The sequence below is a fragment of the Echinops telfairi genome, unplaced genomic scaffold (assembly GCF_000313985.2).
Source record: "Echinops telfairi isolate 266 unplaced genomic scaffold, ASM31398v2 ScPeMD7_3;HRSCAF=10, whole genome shotgun sequence".
NCBI classification, from domain to species: domain Eukaryota; kingdom Metazoa; phylum Chordata; class Mammalia; order Afrosoricida; family Tenrecidae; genus Echinops; species Echinops telfairi.
In genome coordinates, this window is record NW_022103899.1 from 34061871 (window position 1) to 34068531 (window position 6661).

Here is a 6661-nt window from a genome sequence, read left to right on the forward strand (position 1 = left end):
CGGCCTGCCCCAGCCGCCCCGCGGCCGAGGCTGGAGCGGGCGGAGAGAGACGGCCAATCGCAGGCCGGGGAACGACGTGGGCGGGGTGAATGCGAGTCCCGCCGCCCTGAGAACCCAGGCGGGAAAGCCTCGCCGCAAGTCCCAGAGCTCTCTGCCCTCGGGGGCGCGCCTCGCTGTGCTCCGTGTGCTGCCCTCTGAAACTTGGCCCCCCGAGGCTCCCAGCAGGTCCCCCACCTCTGCCGCCAAACATTCTGACCGAGTCCGGCGTTGCTTTAAAGGAACGGCCCCAAGAGTCATTCTTACCCTTGGCACCTGTCTCCCCTCTGTCCTTGGGCGCAACGACCTGGCGTCCGGAGAAAAGTCAACATTGCCCGCGGGACAGTGAGTTGATGGTCTGCAACTCAAAGAAGGACCGCACATCTCAGCTCCGGTCCCGTGAGGCTGGTACCCTGCGCCTGAAAACTTCACCGCGCAAGCCAGCTGGTCTTTCTCCCCGAAACCAACCACCTGGACAGCCTCCTTCCCAGCCGTATTCCGTCGTCCAACGTCGGCACCCCGCCCCCACCCTCAGCCTCCTTCCGCATCCCCAGTCACGGCCACCTCCCCCCGGGCTTCGACCTTTCCTTGCGTTTCATCACACAATCCCGGTGTTGTAACGAGAAGGTACTTTCTTCTTAGCTCTCAAAGGTTGAAAAAACTCCTCGTCCTTGAGCAGACGAGGTATAAGATCCCAGGCAGTTCCGAAGTCGCCCACAAAGAGACGCGACACCCACTCGGAGCGCTGTAACCGGCCAGGCACCGGGCCCCTGGGCGATCGGCGAGCACAGGGGCGCCGGGCTCGCAGGAGACGCGCTGGGCGCAGGGGCGCGCTCCAGATGGGTTAGTATACGGCACGTATTAAAGGTACTAAACCGCTGCTTTTCTACGTGTTCTGATTAGACCGGAAGGCTGATGAGTGTCGTATACTTGAAATTGATTCACGTGCACACAAAGGGGGGTTGAATTGTTTCTCTTCTCCCTGCCTCTAGGAGGACGGCAGAAATAAGCCGGGGGCCGCGCAGGGGAGGCTGGAAGGACGTGAGCATGAGAGGACTACAGCGCTGAACTCGACCGCGTGTCCGTCTGCTGTCCTGCCTCCCATTGGTATTTACACCGGGACACGAACTCGCACAATAGCCGGCCGCTCTCCTGCGTTGTGGGAAATAAAATTTGGTGTGTTGACTGACCCTAGACTGAAAGTTAAAAGGAAAAAATATCCATCGCTTCACAGAGATCCGAGATATTCATACATAAGTCCAAAAGGTGCACGACGACTCTCTTTCACGGGAATGCTACAGGTGCTCTCCGTCCCACGCTGGCCCTCTGGGCAGGCAAACAGGCCGCGAGTGACAGCGGCACTCATTGAAAAGCTGTAGAAGAGCGGTCCCCAAGCAAGGGACGCCTTCAGTGAAAAGTATGCGCAGGCGGCAAGCACGCCGACAGAGAACTGTCTCATTCTGTGCCCTTTGTGCCATCTGTGTATTATTGGGGATGGACAGATGTTGTCTAATAATAAAAATTATTTGAAGTTGGAGAATGTCAATCACTGTCACTGGAATTTAGCCAGCATCGTTGTTTTATTTCACTTGCACTGAGTCAGATGGCCTAAGATGTGTGTGTGTGTGTGTGTGTGCATACTTATGGGTATGTATATATATTTATATTATCCATGCGTTTGTAAACCTCTCATCTTCATTTTTAACTGTTATTATTACTTGGAGATATGACCATAAATAGTAATAAAACTTTGTCAAAGAAGAATTATTTGCATTGTATAATTTTTTTGTACCATTCCCCCCTCCCCGTTTATATTAATTCTGTCTGGTTAAGCATAGAGCAACTAACCACCAGGCCAGCAGTTCAAACCCACCGGCCCTTCCAAGGGAGAACAATGAGGCTGTGTGTTCCTGTAGTTATTGACAGTCTGAGGAACCCTAGGCAACAGTTCTACTGCGTTTCTAAGAGTTGGACTAGATGCCAGGGTTGGGCTTGGTGCCGATTACCTCGTCAACTGAAGAGGCGGTTTAAACGATGCTGCTCACTAGGTGAGGTACGGCGCTGAGTAAGTTATATGCATTACCTCACTTGGTTCTCACCACGATCTGATGAAGTAGGTACTGTTACCCATAGTTTACACATGAGGAAACGGACATAATGGACTTGCTTAAGGTTATTTATTCAGTCCAGGGAAAAGATGAAAACACTTTCTCTGAAATCATCATTTATTATTCAACAAACTCAATTCATTGGCATTGTCTTGATGCTGACTCATAGAAACCCTACAGGGCAGAATAGACCTGCCCCTATGAGATGCTGAGACTACAACTCTTCATCGGAATAGAAAACCTCTTCTGCCTCCCACGGAGTGGCTAGTGATTTCAAACTGCTGACCTTGAGGTTAAACAACCCAATGTATATCCGCTGCACCCCCAGGGTGCCTCTTCAACAAACAAAAACGTGCTCACCTTTTTTTTTCTCTAAGATCCAATTTTTGAACACCTAGGACATGGCCAGGTATTGCTATTCACTTCTTTCTAGTCTTCTATCTTCAGGGGCCCTGGTGGTGCTGTTGGGTAAAGATTAAACTGTTAACTGAAAAGTCAGTGGTTCAAACCCACCAGTCGCTCCTCAGAAGAAAGATGAGGCTATTTCTGAAACTATAAATATGTATAGCTTCAGAGACTGTATCCAGGATCACTATGAGTCAGAATCAACTTGATGATAGTGAGTAGCATGGGGCCCTTCCCTTTTAACACATTCAACAAGCAAACATCAAATTTCTGAGTTGGAGACAATACAGCTATATTAAACTTATTTCCACAAAGCCACACTCATGACATTCACTTTAAATTATTGTCCAGGGTGTGTTTACTGAGACGTGGAACTACAAAGCGGAGTGACCCATCCAGAAACTATATGACACCCCAAAAGTTTCCAATATCGGTTTTCAGTTTTGTCATGAGGGAATAGTTACCATATCTTTAATTTGACTAAATGTATGTTGATTGTACATGTAATTTTTTGCTGAAGTATTTGAGAGTCTGATGCACTAGGAATGAAGGGACCAGTAGCCTTCTAATTCTTTCACGTTTCTTCCCCCACCCCCCACTATCATGACCCCACAGAGCATGTACCGTGGTACAGATAAGTGCTCACAACACAGGGAATCCAGGACAGATATCCCCCTCAGGACCAATGACGAGAGGATCGATGCCAGGAGGGTAGGAGGACGGTGGGGAGAGCAAGGGGGAACCGATCTCAATGATCGACACATAACCATACACCCCTCTACAGGGATAAGAACAACAGGAAAAGTGGGTGAAGGGAGACAGCGGTTGGTGTGAGACATGAAAAAAATAATAATTTATAAATTATCAAGGCCTCATGTGGAGGGAGGGTGAGGGAGAAAGCGGGGGCGGAATGAGGAGCTGATACCAAGGGCTCAAGTAGAAAGAGAATGTTTTGAAAATGATGATGGCAACATATGTACAAATGTGCTTGACACAGTGGATGGATGGATGGACTGTGATAAGAGCTGTCAGAGCCCCCAATAAATGATTTTTTTAAAAAAGTATATTGATAATCAAGTCTGAAACTGTATACTACACAGAGATGGCTCTCAATAAATATTTGTGAAAATCAGTGAATAAGGGAATGGCGGTTGAGACGGGCTTCTGCCACGTGAGCAGCTCTCTGGCCTTGAACACTTGAACACAGCTCAGTTTATGAGAGATTGATCACATCACAGGCAAAGCCATATGGAGTCAAATCCTGGCTCTGCCCTCATTAGCTTGAGCAAGCCTCCCAACCACTCAAGGTTTGGGGGTTGTTTTTTTTCCTTAATAGCATCGACCTCACAGAGTTGATTTCAAGGTCTCCGAGTGGCACAAACAATTAAGCATCCAACTACTTGCTCAAAGGTTGGTGGCTTGAACCTGTGAAATGTGATGGTGGGGGCGTGTGACCGCTTCTAACTTCATGGAGGGTAGATGCATCAAGATCAACAGCCCAAGGCTGATTCCTAAAGGGTGAAGTCAGACAGACCTCCTTCCTCTTGCCTTTTTACCAATTCCGACACCACCTGTCTCTCCCACGGCACTCTGCTCCTCTGCTAGGTCCCATCATTCGTTACCATGACCACACAGGACTTACAGACAGGTTACAAGTCAGGGTCAGGAAGGACTCAATACAGCGCTTCAACCAGGACATTCTCTTCAGCTGTACCTGAAGTCAGCTCTCTCTAATTCTCAGCACCACCACCCCACCCCCGAGCAATCTCTGCGGACACAGGCACAGGTGACAAAGGTCTTCAGCTCTACCAGTCAGTGCCCAGAGGCATCCTGCTCTTCCAGGAAGCCTGGACCTAAAGGTGCCCGGTTCTCTGGTTCTGAGGGCCCGTGAGCCTAGCTCCAGTGCCTTGACAAGTGCCTGACAGTACTCAGCTTCCTCTCTCCACTGGCCAGGAAGCCCATGCTCTGTTTCCTGCCGCTGCCTTACACCGCCTCTCCCCATCTCTGGCAGTATAACTTGCTCGATTAGTCTGCTAGCTCTAGAAGGTTCTCAGTGCAGAGATCCCAGGTGCAAAGGGCACACTCCACTCTTAACTCGGGAGTAGTGAGGTTTTCCCTTGCCCAAAGAATGGAAGTCACATCTGGCCTCTGTTGGCTACACCAGGGAAAAGGAGAACCCAACTCCAGGCGTATCACCATGTGGCAGAGGTTACACATGATCCCACCGGACATCTGCTTGACCCTCCCCTGACACCCTCTGCTCCCGTGGCACGCTACTTCTCTCCTGGGTTCCACAATCCATTGCAATGGCCACACAGAACTCACGGACAACACTCCTAGTTACGGGAGTTTCTTAGGGACGTTAGCAGGTTACCACAAGTCAAGATGATGAAATATTAGGGATAGAGTTGTTGGTCCGGAGCAGCACCTCTCCTCAGCCAGCAACCAGGCCTCTGGTCCTCAGTCTCCCAGCCAGATGGTCCCTTGGCTTCTAACTTTATGGGCTAGGAAGCACCCTCTGCGGCTCTGCCTCTCACAGTCTCCTTGTCTTCGCCTGTGTCTTGGCATGGCGTGGTCTCTGCGCCCCCTTTCGTGTCTCAAACATGCTTCAGTGTGGGCTCTTTTTCCTCGGTGGTCCTGGGAATTCTCTCTGTTCCTGCTGCTGAGTTGCCTCATCCTCATAGCACAGGGTGCAGCAACTAAAACTGATGAATCCCCTCTATTAATGTTGTCCACATCCTATTCGCATAGTCCTACCCCCTCATTTAGCGGGAGTTATAGTAAGGTGACCAGTTTTAAAGCGGGACACCATTGACCAGGGGAGACGAGGGGGGTCTTGATTAAAAATTTGGTCTATATGGACCAAATAGACCATTCCCTAGCTGGTCGTGCACTCTTTCCAAAACTCGGGACTTTTTAAAAACGCCAAAAAGTGGGACGTCTGGTCACCTTAAGTTGTAGAGACATGGATAGAAGAGCCATATTAAGAAATTTCACTTTACCACATCCCAGCCCCGCTCTTTTGGCCTCTGGGATGGCTCATTTTAAATCTAGTAGAATCACAAAACAGACCAATGCTCTCATGAGGGGTCTGTATACCTTATTTGCATGGCTATATTCCCACAGGGTTCTATATACCTAACTTGCATTATTAACATGCTGTTTAATCCCCTTGGTGGGCCACAGACACCACGTTTGCATGCTCCCAATCATTGTGTGGGAGTCACAAAGACTCTGGGAACTACTTAGGTAACACACTGCACACAGGTGGCACACAGGCCTGGAACTGCCCTTCCCAAAGGTCACAACCTTGAACCCCCCACAGAAAGCAGCCCATCTCGGCACACAGAGGGTGCCGTGACTTGGAGCGGACTCTACGGCCGCTGAAAAACAACAGCATAGAGTTATAGTGGGGAGTCACAAGAGCTTAGAACCAGGTCTGGCAGCCACTCAAGCTTTCTAGGAATTCACCATTATTGTTTCCGCTATTGTTCATTCTATATTTTTGTTTTCCTAGTTTTCTACATTTTCCTTTGTATATGATGGAAACTGGAAAGCGTGACCTGTTTAGATAGAAGGATATCGTGCTTGGTGAAACAGAGGGTCGGTGAAACGGAGGAAGACCTTCAACAAGACGGGGTGAAACCGTGGTTGTAGCAGTGGACTCATGTGTAGCTGCTCTGGTGAGGACGGCGCGGGCAGGACCAGGCAACCTTTCTCTTCTGTTAGACGTTGGGTCACTATGAGTTGGAACCAACTCAATGTCACCTAAAAGCAATGACAGCAGTGCTTTGTTTCTGAGCACCCACCCCAGCTGTCACCAGCTATCTGGGGCATTTAGATATTAGCTAAATTTAACACCCAAAGCCAATATCATTCCACTTATCCGAGATCAAAGTACATGCCCCTGACATCCACAGCCAGCTCCAGTGTGTATGTGTGCGTTTGTGTGTGCACGCATGTGTGTGCATATTCATGCACTAAGAGGCCGCACGCTCACCTGACTGCATCACACGTACTTCCAGACGGCTCCTTACCTCGTGCCAGAGCCTCCCTGACCCTGCTTCTTCATATCATATCTGTCATTGTTAGGCAAGACACCCACGAGAGGC